The following is a 16795-nucleotide window of genomic DNA, read 5'->3' as shown; positions in this document are numbered from 1 at the left end:
TCCTTCATTTTGTGATTCCACTTTTTCTGCAGTCACAGATGAGACGCCGTTTCCCCCCCCCCCCTCTTCATTTGTCCTCCAAGGAGCTTTGTCTGAGGTAAAATTTCTGCAACATCCACTACTTCGACCTTTTTCTCTATTTTGGAACTGGTTTTCTTTTTTTTTTTTCAGGATTAATTTCTTGGTCACAACCTGCCACTCGGTCTTTCCAATTATTCTTAGGTCCCCAGAACCAAGAATTCGAGAAAGGCAACTGTATATATTGAAATATAGAAATAAAAATCATTAGAAATCTCCATTTTCCTGGTAGTGGCTTCCCTGCCTCTGTCCCATCTTCCGCCACTTCAGGCCAGAGTTTGCAACAACCTGTAAGGCACAAATTGTGTTTCCAGCGAGGCTTCTGGTCCTTGTTTTCTGACTGCCTGGCCATTTCTGACAGGATTTAGCCTCTTTTGAGGCTTCCTCCAATCTCTGCGGAGCCTTCAGGGTGGCTGTGCTTGAGGGAAGCAAGTTCAAATCCTCCAGAGAAATTTTTCTCCATTTCCACAGATGGTTCCTGGACAGGAAGGAAAAGAAGATGGAGAAACGACCGTCTCTGGAGACGTCGAAGCCTTTATGGGGCAGGGAAACAATGAGAGAGGCCTTTCCTCCGACTCCTATACGCATCATCCCTGTCCTCCCCTTTCCCCTCAGATACGCTCCTCTTTCCTGCCCTTGCCGGGAATGCTGGCACTTTGCACAGAATCCATTAGAGGGCGCTCTCAGCTGCAGGAGGGAACTGAGCATGCGCCGGCTTGTTCCGCGGGCGCAAGGCACGTGTTGCCCGACGATCTTGCCAAAAGAGGTTGGGGGCGCATCTTGCCCTTCTTCCCCCGTTGTGGCGGGGCGGGGCTTTTGCGGGAGGCGCAGAGGCTGCCGGGAAGCCTTGCGTGGACGCGGATGGCGACGAGACTCCCGAGTTCCGTAAGTGGCGGCGTGCAAAGAGATGCCGCGCTGGAGGCGAGCGTGGAGACGGGCCAAGTCTTCCCCCGGGGTGGGAGTCCGGGTCCCATATTCCCCTGCCGCCCTTTTCCATGCAGGGGCCAGGCAAGGGGGCGGGGTGCGCCCGAAGGGAGGGGCCGTTTCCCCCATTTCCTGGGGGAGCCTCTGCGTGCTGGGGGGGGGAGTCTGGCCAGAAGTCCTCCTGCCGGCTCTGGGTACAAGTCCGGGGCCACGTATGCGAGGACCGGGATGGGGTGCTGCTTCCCAAACTTTCCCCCCCGACCGCAAAGGGGCTCTGCCGGCAGACAGGAGGGAAACGTTGCAGGGACTGAGGTGTAAATGGGACTGATTCGCAACATTCGCACCCTGTGCCCGATTAGGCCAGTGTTTCTCAAACTTGGCTATTTTCAAGTCTGGGAGTTGAAGTCCAAACCTCTTTATTTGTCTATGTTTGAAAAAGAGTGGATTAAACTAAGATGTGGGGAACTTGTTTATAGGAGTTGCATGAATCAGAAGGTCATGTTAGGGTCAGGGTAGGCAACCTCGGCTCTTTTATGACTCATGGACTTCAACTCCCAGAATTCCTGAGTCAGCTGACTCAGGAATTCTGGGAGTTGAAGTCCATGAGTCATAAAAGAGCTGAGGTTGCCTACCCCTGGGTTAGACGATCATTAGGTTGTGAAAGTTGGACCATAAGAAAGGCTGAACGCCAAAGAATGGAGGCCTTTGAACTCTGGTGCTGGAGAAGACTCCTGCGAGTCCCTTGGACTGCAAGGCGTTCAAACCGGTCAGTCCTAGAAAAGATCAACCCCGACTGCTCTTTAGAAGGCCAGATCCTGAAGTTGAAAATCAAGTACTTTGGCCACCTAATGAAAGGGAAGGAGTCACTGAAGAAGAGCCTAATGCTGGGAAAGATTGAGGGCAATAGAAGAAGGGGAGGACAGAGAATGAGGTGGCTGGATGGAGTCCCTGAAGCGGGAGGCGTGAGCTTCAATGGACTCCAGAAGATGGTAGAGGACAGGAAGGCCTGGAGGAACGTTGTCCATGGGGTCACAATGGGTTCGACACGACTTTGCAACTAACAACAACAAGGTTAATTCATTAGAGTGTTAGCCCTATATGATTGGATGGTGGCTTGAGTTCTTGATAGAAAGAAGTTCATTGAGTGTTCTCCTGAATATCCCCCAGATGCAGAGAAGTCAACCTACCTAATAAGATTCCCCACTTTCTTTCCTGACATTAGTGTTTTCATGAGATTTTCTTCTTGATATTTTTTTTTCCTTTCGGAATGGATTCTCAGTTAAATTAGTCACCCTGTTTTTCTGGATCTTTGTTTTTTTATTATTTTTGATATATAAGTTGCAAATCTTCGGTGTTTCCTTTGGAGACAAAGACAAAACTAGGGTCAGATCCTCCCCAGTTCAACCTGCCTTAGGAAAGTGAGTTAACCAGGACATCATCTTAAAGGGGCATTCTTTCAAGCCCTCTGTTTCATGTGATCTTTGCCCGTGTGTGTGGAGCTGTCTTTGTGTTATCCTGTTCCCAGAAAGCAAACCCTGAAAAACAGAAAACGAGCACCCTAAGCTAGGTTCATTTCCTTGGCATTTCATTTGATGGGAACTCAACCTTTAGGACAGTGGTTTTCAACCTTTTTAATGCCGCGACACCCAACCGGTCGTAAGTTGAGGACTACTCAACCGGTCGTAAGTCGGGGACTACTCAACTGGTGCAGCACCATTTGCAGAATGGGACTTTTGGCGGGCTCAGCAGGGCAGAGACAACCTGGACAATTCCTATTGGCTTTTGAAAGCCAATAGAATTAGACTCTATTCAAGAGAGTCTATTCTATTGGCTTTCAAAAGCCAATAGAATAAAAGGGAGTAGCACAGCTAAGGAAAAGGGGGGGAAAATGGCGGACTGCGTTGTTTGGTGACCCCCGTGAAATGGTCGTTCGACCCCAAATGGGGTCCCGACCCACAGGTTGAGAACCACTGCTTTAGGATATAATTAAAATGTTGTTCCTTCCCAGGATCATTTCACTCAGTATTATTTCATGTTGGGGTCTTCTTCCTTTTTGTCATTAAGACCTCTAACACAAAGTAAACTTTTCTTTCTTGGGATAAGCCATTTTTGGAGCTTCCTCCTTTTCTCTTCCCTATGGTTCCAGTTACTTACACAGTACAAATTTAAAGACAAGGGTGAGGAACATCCTTAATATTCTATGAACCTTTACTGTAGGGTAATGTAGATCTTAAATTTGAAAAAAGCTAGAATTTCCTTTGGGGGGGAAAACAAATAGAAAATTGTCAAAATTAAAACATTCGTTTTATATTCCAAGTTCTTGATGGAAGCTAGAACCATATTTTGCACCACACGTGATGGACAAATACAGAAACACCCAGTGGATCCATTGGTACGATGCCACTGCAATCCTTTACCAGCTCAGGAAAAGACTCCTTATCATGAGGATGAATGTTATTTAGTGATTAAGTCTAACACCTTTTCATTCTTTGAATTTATTTTATTTTCCATCTCAGATGCAGAAACTAGAGTCATCTCAGCAACCTTCCTAGCAACAAAAAGTTAACTCTTGGGTGAAGGGCCTGGATAGCCTTTGTGGTCAGTTCTGCAGCTACAGGAATATTCGTATGAATTGAAGGGTGTTTGGAGATTCACAAGATTCTTCCGACCTATCTGGAATTTCCTTCCAGGGCAGACAAAGGATGCAGAAACAACCATTAGCAAGTGAGGGTGTTGTGGAAAAAACCACGATGCTTACATCAGAAGACAAGACCACGAAGGGTTGGAGAAAACAGGCTTTATTTGTGCACAATGGTTCAGAGCATTCACATGACAAATTCTGAACCTTGAGCTATTCTCAGAGAGTAATTCTTATAGCATTAACCACCCACGCCTTAGCCTTAGGGTGGCTCTTATCTACCTTTGACACACTAAAACAGAGAAGTTTATATCTTGAAGCTACATAAGTAAAAGGAGAAGTTGACACAAACGGTTGTCTTACCACACCTTTCTGCACGGGTGCTATCTTACAACATCTGTGACTTTTAGTTGACACTGACACTTCTTGTAAAATGGTTTCTACATAGCATGAACACATCTCTATAATTATGACACACAGATTATATGATTTAGGTTACATTGCACAGCCAAACTTAATATTATCTATTAACTATTATCAGCAACAAGCATTTCTGTTAAGATATAGATATATTTTGATGAACTTTGCCTGCCCACCTCAAGGGAATTGGAAAAGGCCCTTCTGCTGTAGAGCCTGGCAGCTATTAGAAGATCTGGGGAAGAATTGGGCAGCAGATCCTGGAGGAGAAAACCATCACATTTTCAGAGGTTTAGCCCTGGAACCTCAGTAGCATCAAATACCAGGAGGCTGAGGTCCCCGAGGACTTTGCAGCCGACTCCACAACTTTTGTAATCAACGGTTGAGACCAGAAAAACACACCAAAGTGCAAATGCTGGCCCTGGTTGTTATGCAGCAGCTCCTGAGTCTTCTGCCCCCAGAAATAGAGAGCTGGGTTTGGGAGTATGGAGCAGAGACCAGCTCCCAAGCGTTGGCCCTGGCAGAAGGCTTCCTCCTGAGTCAGGCAGAGGAGCAGAAGGAGCAGGTTGAATTGCAGGTGAGGGATCTTCGTCGTGGGAGTCCAGAAGGGAATAAAGAACGTTTTTAAATTCTTCGCCCCTCCCTTTCTTTCTTACGTTCCGGACTCTCTGATGGACACTCAAGAAATTGAAGTTGTGTTTAGAGACTAAGAATCCATTTCTTGTTGTATAATGCCCATTAATTTGTTTTATTTTCTCCTGTCTCCTGTTTCAAGTCCTTCACTATGGATATCAGAGATAGTATGGAAAGGAGGAATCCATCCAATCCCCCGCGGGAGGTTTTTTTTCCAGGAGGATCTCTCAGGAAGATCCAAGTCAGAACACCTCAAATGGTAATCGTAGGTCCTCCCTTTCTCAACAGAGATTCCAGCTGTCTTACCTTCTCTATGTCTTCTCTTTGCTTCCTGCTATTTTATTAATTGTGCATGTTAAAATTCTGTTTCCCTCACAGGGAAGAATAGAACAAAGTTGACTTGTAGTTATGGTGGAGCTAAAGCAATGGTTGAACCTCCAACTCAAGTAAAAGAAGCATAAAAAAAATAAGATGATCACAGTATTTATTTATTTATTTATTTATTTATGAGACTTATATACCGCTTTAAGTGCAAGCACTCTCTAAGCCAGTGGTTCTCAACCTGTGGGTCGGGACTCCATTTGGGGTCGAACGACCATTTCACGGGGGTCGCCAAACAAGGCTGTCTGCCATTTTTCCCCCCTTTTCTTTGGCCACGCCCCTGGCACTCGGTGATGTATAAGTGGTTGGGGGTCACCACAACATGGGGAACTGTATTATGGGGTCATGGCATTAGAAAGGTTGAGAACCACTGCTCTAAGCGATGTACACCAGTAAGCAATGTATATATATATATATTTACATTGCCCCCAACAATCTGGGTCCTCATTTTACCTACCCCGGAAAGATGGAAGGCTGAGTCAACCTTGAGCCGGTGAGATTTGAACCGCTGACCTGCTGAACACAGTCAGCTAATGTGGCCTGCAGTACTGCACTTTAACTGTTGCGCCACCTCGGCTCATATCTGCTAAATAGTCATCCTATTATGTCAACACTGCTAACATCTGATGTTTTTGCTTTGACGAGTTAGATGATGCTGGGGGGGGAGGAGGATTGTGCATGAGAGTTAACTTTAGATAGACATAACAATACTGGACTTAGTGTATGAGCCCAGGTTAATGAAATAAGAGATGATAAGAACTGGGCTGGAGAAATGGAGGGAGAGTCTGCATTTCAAACTAATTGGAGAATGTGATTTATGATTGTTAATTGGAGGAGGGAAGTGTGCTTTGATACTATGGGCTCAGGGGAGGGGAATCCACCATGTTAGTGCTGATGCTATGCTTCTCAAATAAAGATTCTTTAAGGTGTACACCGCTTAGAGAGTGCTTGCACTTAAAGCGGTATATAAGTCTCATAAATAAATAAATAAATAAGGTGAACAATGCCTCGAAATTCTTTGAAGAGTTTCATCTATCGGAACCATGACAGTTATTAATTCTGTGACATGGAATTGTGCAAGGCTTCTCAGTAATAACTAAAATAATAAGATTGGCCTCTTACTGTTTTTAAGAGGTATTGTTTATAACCAGTGATAAGAGAAAAAAAAAACAATCACACCATGTTAACAGATAAAGCAGATTATTAAAAATCCAGAGAAGGTGGCCACCTCAAGGCCATTCTGGCCTGCAAACTAATCCTCCAATGTGTGCTTCGTTTGAGGAGCCAAACTATCCAGCTTTGGAAAGGGTGAGAAATGGTCTTCCAAGGCAGCATTCTCCTCTTCAGCCAATTGCTTAGATTACTAGTAATGGCTTCCTTGCAATCTGAGGAGACACAGAAACAGGGTTGTGTGGTTATTCATTGCAACCCATTTAATTCCTGGGCTGCCTCTCACAGCACTTTCATGGAAGTGTTGATCATGGATAGAATTGTTCATTCTGGGGACACTGCAAGCTTTTTACTTAAATGGTAAAAAGAATTCCCACCCACCCCCTCAGTTTATTTATTTATTTATTTATGAGACTTATATACCGCTTTAAGTGCAAGCACTCTCTAAGCAGTGTACACCAGTAAGCAATGTATATATATATTTACATTGCCCCAACAATCTGGGTCCTCATTTTACCTACCTCGGAAGGATGGAAGGCTGAGTCAACCTTGAGCCGGTGAGATTTGAACCGCTGACCTGCTGAACACAGTCAGCTAAAGTGGCCTGCAGTACTGCACTCTAACTGCTGTGCCACCTCGGCTCTTTTTCTTCTGCAAACACAATATGAATTGTTGTCAGTGATGGATGGGCTGGATGACTGGATGGATGGACAGAGAAAGAGAAGGGATTATTTTCATTGAATGACACTGAAGTATATATCTTTGCTTGGGATGATTTAAACTGTTGGACAAATCTTGTAAATTCTCCTGATTTCTTCTTATCTACTTTTTCTCATTCAGGAAGGTCTTGTGTCCTTCGAGGAGATGGCTGTGTATTCCTCCGAGGAGGAGGGGTCTTAGCTGGATGTTCACCAAAAAAGCACTGCATTGTGAAGTCATGCTGGAAAAATCATAGGAATGTGGACTGTCTGGGTAAGAATTTACTACTCCCCAGTCAGTGTATTTGGGAAGACGTTCTGTTATTAGATTTATTTATTTATTTATTTATTTATTTATTTATGAGACTTATATACCGCTTTAACTGCAAGCACTCTCTAAGCGGTGTACACCAGTAAGCAATGTATATATATATATTTACATTGCCCCCAACAATCTGGGTCCTCATTTTACCTACCCCGGGAGGATGGAAGGCTGAGTCAACCTTGAGCCGGTGAGATTTGAACCGCTGACCTGCTGAACACAGTCAGCTAAAGTGGCCTGCAGTACTGCACTCTAACTGCTGTGCCACCTTGGCTCCTCAGCTCTTTCTTTTTATTATTATAATTCTATTAAAGAAATTTTATCAGAACAAAACAATACAAATTTTGAAGAGGAAGTAAGGCAATAGGGTGATAAACGAACACAAAAAAAGTATAATATAATTAAACAAGGAAAGAAAATAAAGACAAAAATAATAAAAGGTTATAACTTATCCTCTCTAAGGTTACACAGTTGTTTTCTTCTTTACATAGTTAGTCTTTTTTAAAACACAAGTTTGATTACGAGTTCATTTTTTCTTTTTTTAGCAAAGTATGGTGAGTTGACTGTGCCAAGATGGCCATGGCGAGGTGGTTGCGGCAAGTTGGCTGTGTCTGGTTGTCCCATTTTGACGTGCGAGGTGGATGTTGCTGTTATAAGCAAGAGAGGAAGAGAAAAGTTTGCTTCTGATGGATATCTCTGTGTATTCGATAAGCTGAGTGAAGTTGATTCTTCCCGTTACATTTTGGCGCTGTGATCAGTATAGAAAATGCAAGGCTAGAATTCACACCAGAAACAGAGAAGTAATAAAGAGGATCAACAGTCATTCCCATTGGCCTTCAACAGTGAATGTGGAAGTGGCAGGATTTGTGACTAGGATGAAGCGTCGAGCTGAAGAGACAGTGAAAGGGATATCCCAAATTATTAATACCTGTCTGGCCAAGTGAGCCCAGCGGTCTATGCTGCAGTACCTAGAACTTCAGCATTGCAAAAAACTATCCAGCGGACATGAAAACAAATGCAGGCAGCACCTTTGGACACAGTGAGCTTGGATTACCTCGTATTACCCAGGGAATACAATATCTATTGACCAACTCCAGGCGTAGAAGAGCCATTCTTACTTGGCGATTTCGGAGAGGGATTGAGGAGGATCCTAATATTTGGCAGAAGTAGTTGCTTGTACATTCTGCAGTCATCTGACAACTGGATGGCACTTTTGCAATTGTTCCCAAGCTCTTTGCTCAGGTTTATGTGATCCTAGCAAAGAACTATGGAGGTGTGCATCCTGTGTTGTATGCACTTCTGCCAAACAAACTGCGCTACATATAAATTGCTGTTTGAATTTATGAAAATCCTGGTGGCTTATATCCAACCACAGACCATTCTCTGTTTGTTCCACCTCACCCAGAACGTGAGAAAGCATTTGGTAGCAATTGGAGCTGCTCATGAATTCAACACCAATGCAGAGTTTGCTGTGAAGGCAAAAATGGTTTCAGTGTTGGCATTTGTGCCTGTCCCGGTCTTGGAAGAATATGTTGTTGCTCTAGAAGAATATCTGCCAGGAGAGCTGCAACCTCTACTGAACTGGTTCGAGGACAGCTACATAGGTTATCCAGGCAGGAGAGGGCAAGGAAGACAAACACCGCTGTAGTCAATCGCAGCTACTTCTGGAGGGAACTGAAATCCCCCTTCCCTCTCCACAGGGGGGAAAGTACTTTAGCAGCTTGTGAAGGTACATAAAGCAATTAGGATTTAAGAGAGGTAGATCTCACCCAATCCTTTCCACGCTGCTTTGAAGTTGCCAGATGGTGAGTGTGACTTCGGCTGTCTGCAGCCTAGTGATGAGCCGTATTGGTCTTTCGTCCACCAGTTTGGTTTGGAAGGAGCGGGAGAGCTACCACTCTCCTGCAATCCAGCAAGAGCACCTCCTTGCTGGTCACCTCTACGGGGCGACTTTCGACCCTTTTCAGGGTTCCCCAGCGATGCAAAACTGGATGTTTGCGAGACCGCCTACTATCTCATAGTTCCCTTCATCTGGTTAGATCCCACAGGCTGGGCCTCCTTCAGGTCCCGTCGGCCAAGCAGTGCCATTTGGCGGGGCCGCGGGGGAGGGCTTTCTCTGTGATGGCGCCCACGTCTTGGAACCAGCTCCCCCAGGAGATTAGGACCACTCCCACCCTGTTGGTTTTCCGCAAGCTGCTTAAGACCTGGCTTTTCCGGCAGGCCTGGGGTTTATAAAATCTGAACCCTGGATGACTGTTATTGTATTGTCTGTTTTGTCATGTTACATGGTGTTTTTATTGTTAGCCGCTAGGAGTCCTGCGGGAGTGGGGCAGTTTATAAATTTTAAAAATAAAATAAATAAATAAATGTGCTATATCAGCACAAAGATACATTTGTTAGTTATTGAATTCTATGATCATGACAAAACACATCAAAACCGACTTCCGGTGGATTTGCATGGGCGATGGCGGCTACTTTGTAGCCATCCTCCTGGGTAAGTGTAATGAATCGCTATGAACAGCGGACATCAGCTGTTCAGCGGTTCAAAATCCCCCTCCCGGGCAAAGGGGGGGGGAAGAGGGTGGTCTGAATAGTGGTAGAGCCTCTTATGCACCCCCAATATTCTTTTTTTGGGGGGGTGAAAAGAGTGCTCCCACGGAGTTCAGACTGTCTCCGCTTCCCAGCTGCTTTTGTCCCTAGGGACAAAACAACCCGTTGCAATCACCTCCGCACTTAAAGGGAACTGGTGAGTTTTTTAGAAGCGGACAGAGTTGACTAGAGGATTAGCTTTTGCTTTCTTCGATTTTATATGGATTTTTAGTTTAAAGATTTATTTTTACGTTTATATTCCCTCTTCTTACTTTTTACTTTTTGCTGAAAGGGAAAGCAAAATGGCGATCGGCAGACTTTCCGGCGTTTTATTTTATTTTATTTTATTTTCCTTTTGGGCAGCTAGAATGGCGATCGGTAGGTTTTTGGGTGTTTTTCTTTCCCTTTCTCTTTTCTTTTCTTTTTAATGACTGGAATGGATGCTTTATTCTTCTTTCCTTTTTTTTTTCTTTGATGAAAGTGAAAATAAAATGGCGATCAGCTTTTTTGGATTTTAGAAGCATTATTATTTTTGCTTATTTTTAAAGGCAGGCTTTCTGGTGTTTAAAATGGAATGGATCTTTTTTTTTTTTTTTAACTCCCTTTGATTTTATTTGGATTTTTACCTTAAAGACTTATGGATTTTAGAAGCATTATTATTTTTGTTTATTTTTAAAGGCTTCCCTTTAGTTGAAAGGGAAAGTAAATGGTGATTGGCAAGCTTTTTGGTGTTTTCCTCTATGCTTTTATTATTATCTTTTCTTTCTTTTTCTTCCATCTTTTGTTTTTTTAACTCCTTTTTTTATTTTTTGGAGTTAATTTTTGTAATTTTTAAGAAGGAGTAAAGATTTTTTTTTTTTTTTAAGATGGCTCCAAAGCGTCCAGGGATCTCTACAGTTCCTAAAGTGGCTTCTTCTTCGGTGTTATCATCAGTGCAACAATCTAAATCTATAGCTTCACCATCTTCCTTGGGCCAGCCAATAATTGTGAAGGATTTGCAAGATATGATGGGAAATGCTATATCTCAAATTAAGATAGAAATGAAAGAGATTTTAGAGGAAAATAATAAGATTCTGAGGCAGGAGATAGTTCTGGCTCTAAAAGGAGTTGCCTCTGTTCTTGAAAAGCTGAACTCTCGGGTAGAAGAGATAGAAGAAAAAGTGGAATTGATGGAGGGAAAATTTGAAAGTATGGAAAAAGAAATGGAAAATGAGATTCTTATGCTTCAATATGGACAAATGGAATATGCCCTAAGAATTAGAGGCTTGGGAGAGTCCTTGCAAGGAGATCTGAGAGAGATGGTTGCAAAGGACTTTGCTGTGATTTTGAATAAAGAAAAAGAGGAAATACTTGGTGAAATTGAAAAATTATTTAGAGTCAATTCTGTGGTGGCACTGCAAAAGAATTTGCCAAGAGATGTGGTAATTTATTTTGGGAAAAGATCCCTGCGCAACGAAATTATACAAGCTTTTTATAAGAAGAGATCCCAAATTGCTTCACAAGATGTTATAATCTTAAAGGAGATCCCATCTAAAATTTTAAGAAGAAGAAAGGAGTTTGCCTTTTTAGCAGATGAACTTAAAAAGAGACGAATTTCGTTCAGATGGGATGTTCCGATTGGAATGGTGGTGAACTACTTGGGGATACGTTATAGACTTAATACTGTTTCTCAAGCAAAAGACTTTTATACTTCGATCCTGGGGGTATGTTCATCGCCATCTATTAAGTTTAAAAAGTTGGAAGAAAAGAAGGTAGAATTGCAGTTTGAAGAGCCTATAATTATGGAAATTGGGAAACCTCAGTTGGAGGGGTCTCAACAAGTTGAGATGGAGGACCAGAGGATAACCTGTGCAACACATAATAGTAAAGAAAAGGATCAATTGCAGTCTGAATTGCTCACACTTATGAAAATTGGGAAATTTCAGTTTGAGGGGCCTCAACAAACAGAGATGGAGGAGCAGAAGACAATCTGTGTAACATATAATTGTAATCAACAGAAGAAGGACAAGGAGCAACCCTTAACGGCAGAATTGCAGTGTGAAGAGCCTATATTAATTGAAAAGGGGAAATTTCAGTCTGAGGGGCCTCAGCAGAGGATAACTCGTGCAACATATAATTGTAAAGACCAACAGAATAAGGAGTTTAAGGAATCCTCATATGTATTGGCTTCGGAGTCGTTGGGAGATTCAGGAATTTTGGAGCAATCTTTAAAGGCAGATCTCAAAGCATTTCTTTCGAGCTTGATAAGGATAAGGACGGAGAATGAAAATTAGAGATTGATAAGGATCGAGAATGAAAATGGACAATTGAGACTGATAATAATAACATCAGTATAATTGAGACTGATAAGGACTGTGTTTCTTGTGGACGGAATTTGTTATTGGTGAAGATTTAAATGTTTAATGTGTTTATTGTGGATATGTGTATAAGGGAATTTTAATGTTTTAAGTTTTAAATTTGTGTTTTGGAGGGAGTTTATAAAGAATGATAATAATATCAGTAATTATTATTATTATTTATAAGATGGAATTTGATTAAATGCGTATAAGGGGATTCTAATGTTTTAAGTTTTAAGTAATGTTTAAATTTGTGTTTTGAAGGAAGTATAACTTGTTTATTCTAATGTTTTAAGTTTTAAGTAATGTTTAAATTTGTGTTTTGGAGGGAGTATAACTTGTTTAACTAAATGTATTCAGATTTGTTTATTCATATTAGATTTTATATTGTAGGTATAGATGTTCAAAGAAAGTAGTGTTTAAAATTGTGTTTTGGAAGGAATTTATATAGAATGATGGATAGTATAAGTATGATTAGAAGATGTTTAGAATATATTATAATGTGTTTAATGATTCCAATTATTATTTTTTTAGAGAAGATAATCTATCTAATTTAATTAGACTTGTTTAGGATTTATATGTGTTTTAAGTTTTTTTTTCTTTTTTCTTTTCTTTTTTTTTTTTTTTGAAATATTTAGGACAAGCCTGTAATCAACTCTGGGAGGTCTAGGGGAGGGTTAGGGAGGTTTGGGGAGCTGGGGGAGGGTATGGGAGGGGGGGTTTGGGGAGGGGATTTGTTTTGTAAAATTTAAAAAATTTTCAATAAAAAAAAAAAAAACACATCAAAACCAAGTGGTCCGTAGTGAATCCGGCTGAAAAAAATGGGTTTATCTGATGGTAGCGGGTGTATTTGCAACCACCCAAAAGGCACTCTTGTGTGCCTCAAGTGAGGGTATTTGGAACAAAGTGAGTTCCTACACTGATTTTAAGCATGTATTGAAGATTCGAATTACCAAGGGTATTCTAGATATGCAAAGTCCATAGGAACAGATTGCAGCTTATGCACCAGCAGCAGTATCTGATGTGCAGTTCCTCCAGCGTTTGGCTTGCGGAAATGAATTTGTACATAATTAAGTTTCTTCAGAAAAATATACAATTGTAATCAAGTTCTCTGTTTTTCCCATGGTATCAAAAATTGATGAATTTTGTGTTTTGGTGATGAATGTTTTATCTGAACACTGTTTATTTCAGTGCCGGTCAATAAATTTGCCTCCCATGGCCCATGATGATCAGCATGTAGTGTTACGTTAAATAAAATTTTGTACCATTACAAATTATTCCGTACAGTGAGCAATCTCAAATAACAGCATGTCAGATGCACAATACAAAACTCCAAAACATTTTTAAAAACACAACTGTGAGTTGATGACAACTAACTGAAAATGTGTACTACAAAATTTAGTTTTTGACAAAACCATTTCAAATAATAATAAAATTGGGAACGTGGTTAGAAAAATACAAGAGATAAAATAATGTTGACAAAACCATGGTCACCAATAATAAAAGTAACAGGATGAAACTATTAATACAAAGGTTAAAGAAATGGACTCTGATAAAAAATAAAAGGAACTAAGTGAATCAAGAAATACAAAAATTAAAATCTGTAGTACAAGAGTCACACTAAAATCAAAGAAATGATGGAATAGAATCAAAGAAAGGATGCTAAAAGAGGGGCAAATGTGAATGACAAAACAACGTCAGAGGAACTGGCAGATAACAATACATTTATGTGGCATTCAGTTATCCCATGTTGAATTCTTCCATGGCAAGATAATCCAAACCAAGTTGGTTGCAAGTTATTCCATTCCATTTGGTAGAAAGTCCATCAGAAGTTTCCAATCACTAATAAATATAGATATTATCCTTTCTTTAATCAAAGAAGTTGATTTACTTACCTGTGAGAATTCTGTCATCTTCACCAACCATTCCACCTTTCTAGTTATTGTAGAGCCCTTCCAACTTTGTGCATTTACTCTCCCTCTGGTTATCATAGGTTTTAGTAATTACACGTTCATCCTTTCTATACATGTAGGAGTCAAATTCTGTTTTATATTGTTGAATACCATACTTACCTTTATCTACCTTGGATTTTTCTGATGACAACATGAAAACTATGGATAATTATATCTTTGGTGCTCTCTGAGCTTGCTTGTTTTCTTGCAGACATTTCATTACCCAAATTAGATAACATCATCAGCAAGTCAGGAGTGGGGTTTGCTTCTGGAAGGAATAAAGTATTATTCAGAAATTTCTAATGAGCCTAAAGGTTGTTAGAAGAAGCCATCTGAAAATCATAAAGGTTGTCTATCTTATCTAACCGGTCAGTCCTAGAGGAGATCAACCCTGACTGCTGTTTAGAAGGACAGATCCTGAAGTTGAAACTCAAATATTTTGGCCACCTAATGAGAAGGAAGGAGTCACTGGAGAAGAGCCTGATGCTGGGAAAGATTGAGGGCAATAGAAGAAGGGGACGACAGAGAATGAGGTGGCTGGATGGAGTCACTGAAGCAGTAGGCACGAGCTTAAATGGACTCCAGAAGATGGTAGAGGACAGGAAGGCCCGGAGGAACGTCGTCCATGGGGTCGCGATGGATCGGACAGAACTTCGCAACTAACAACAACAACAACTATCTTATCTAAACGTTGACAAGTACAAATGTGAAAAGCAGGAGTTGCTAGCTAACTGAAACCGCAAGTAGAGGAAAAACAACTGTATATAAAGTTTAGAGCTCAAGGCATAACCGCAGACAGATGAGAAGTAAGCTTTGTTGATTGAAAAATAGATGATGCTAGATATACAAAGGGCATGGGGAGGGCCGTGGTTTTAGGCGGTCTGGATTAAGGTGTCGGGTGAGATACTGTAAGGGGTGTTGAGTTGCAAACACTTTTTTTTTTTTAATAAAACTTTGTTGCTGGAATTCTAAGTGAGTTTTGGGATCTTGAGCCATGTTCCAAACACTTCCCTTACTAGCACTGATGATGTTACCTAGTTTGGGTAATGAAATGTCTGCAAGAAAACAAGCAAGCTCAGAGAACACCAAGGACTCCTCATTTCAACCCCAAGCTACAATTATATCCTTCTGCCACTCCAATTGCTGTTTTTCAGGAGGATCTTTCAGGAAGACCCAAGTAAGGACAACTCAGATGGTTTTCCCATTTCCAACAGAGATCGCAGCTGTCTTCTCTATGTGTTCTGTTCTCTAGAATGCCTCCTGCTATTTTATTAATTATACATGTTGAAATTCTGTCTCCCTCACAGGGAAGAATAGAATGAAGTTGACTCCTACTTATGATGGAGCTCAGTTATTACAGTATTAGCATTTATTAAACATTCATCCTATAGTAATTCTTTGACATGGAAAGTTCAATGCTACTCAATAATAACTAAAATAATCACATTGCCATCTTAACAATTTTTTAAAAGGCCTTGTTTATAACCAGTGATAAGAAAAATAATGGCACCATGTGAAAAGATAAAGCACACTGTTAAAATCCAAAAAGGGTGGCCAGATCAAGGCACGTTTAACCTACAAACTATTTTCTAACACCCTGATTTGTGCCTGGAATTTGGAGCCAAACAATCCAGTTTTGGAAAGGATAAGAAATGTGCTTCCTAGGCAATTTTTTTGTGCTGTTACTGATTGTACCCCACTTAAATCTCACAGTACTTTCATGAAGGTGTTGAACATGGGTAGGATTGTTCCTTCTGGGGACACCACAAGCTTTTACTTAAATGGCAAAATGAATCCCCTCCCCACATTTTCTTCTGAAAATTCAGGATGGATGGGAGTCAGTGATGGGGCTTCCAAAGTCCATCTACCAAGCAATTCTGTCCAGGTGCTGAAAGTCTTGCTGATGGATTGATGGATGGAGACAGACAGACAGATGCAGAAGGAAACTGTGGTTCCTTTCACTGAATGGCCCTGAAGTGTATACATTTGCTTGGGACAATTTAAGCAATAGATCTTGAAAATCCTCCTGCTTTTTGTTCTATTTTCATCTCATTCAGGAGACTCTTGTGTCCTATGAGGTGGCTGTGTAGTTCTCTGAGGAGAGTTGTCTCACTGGATGCCACAGGTCCAGGTGCACAGGTGTAGGACCTGTGCAGCCATATCCTGTTTTCTTGGAACCCATCTGCATAGGCATAAGAAACTGAAATACACATTTAGTTTCTTTATTATGTGCAAACTTGTGTGGTTAAAATTGTCAACTAGCTTGCTTTGATAAACTGACTTGGCTTTAGGACTGCAGACAATTTGCTTTTTCTTGTTATTCTAAGTCACGTTCATTTTCCAAGTATTTGTATTGCAGAAAATCACAGGACTCAGACCACGGAATCAAAAGAAGTTGCTTTCTTTTGCACAAAAGGTTCAGAGCACTATATTTGTAGCCACATCTGAACAGCTTCTCATAACAAAACACAAGCTTATATATTCTTGTCAGAAACAGCAAAACACGCAAAAGGAACAGGTAGCATGGATTGGTTGCTTTGAATCATAGCCCCCTTACAGCATATAGCCCCCTTTTCTGTAGCTAACATATCTTGCTTAAACTTCTGTCTAAATTTCCTGTAACGTACTTGTGGTTAGCTAGATGAGACATAGTGACA

The 16795-nt window shown here is 41.1% G+C and overlaps 1 long non-coding RNA gene across 2 annotated transcripts; it reads left to right on the top strand.

Annotated features, from left to right (window-relative positions):
* Positions 1–166: 166 nt before the first annotated feature.
* On the top strand, positions 167–9308 carry LOC120301607. 2 transcript variants are annotated; one of them, XR_005554949.1, is made up of 4 exons: positions 167–963; positions 3519–4949; positions 7082–7213; positions 7807–9308. It is a non-coding gene; the product is annotated as an uncharacterized LOC120301607 (long non-coding RNA). The 2 variants fall into 2 exon arrangements; XR_005554948.1 differs by lacking the exon at positions 167–963 and having other exon boundaries at positions 2882–4949.
* The last annotated feature ends 7487 nt before the right edge of the window (positions 9309–16795 follow it).

The sequence above is a fragment of the Crotalus tigris genome, unplaced genomic scaffold, assembly GCF_016545835.1.
Source record: "Crotalus tigris isolate CLP2741 ecotype Arizona unplaced genomic scaffold, ASM1654583v1 scf7180000024386.1433019, whole genome shotgun sequence".
In the NCBI taxonomy this organism is placed as follows: domain Eukaryota; kingdom Metazoa; phylum Chordata; class Lepidosauria; order Squamata; family Viperidae; genus Crotalus; species Crotalus tigris.
Note: the sequence above shows the minus strand (reverse complement) of the source record. Positions and strands in the feature narration are given on the sequence as shown.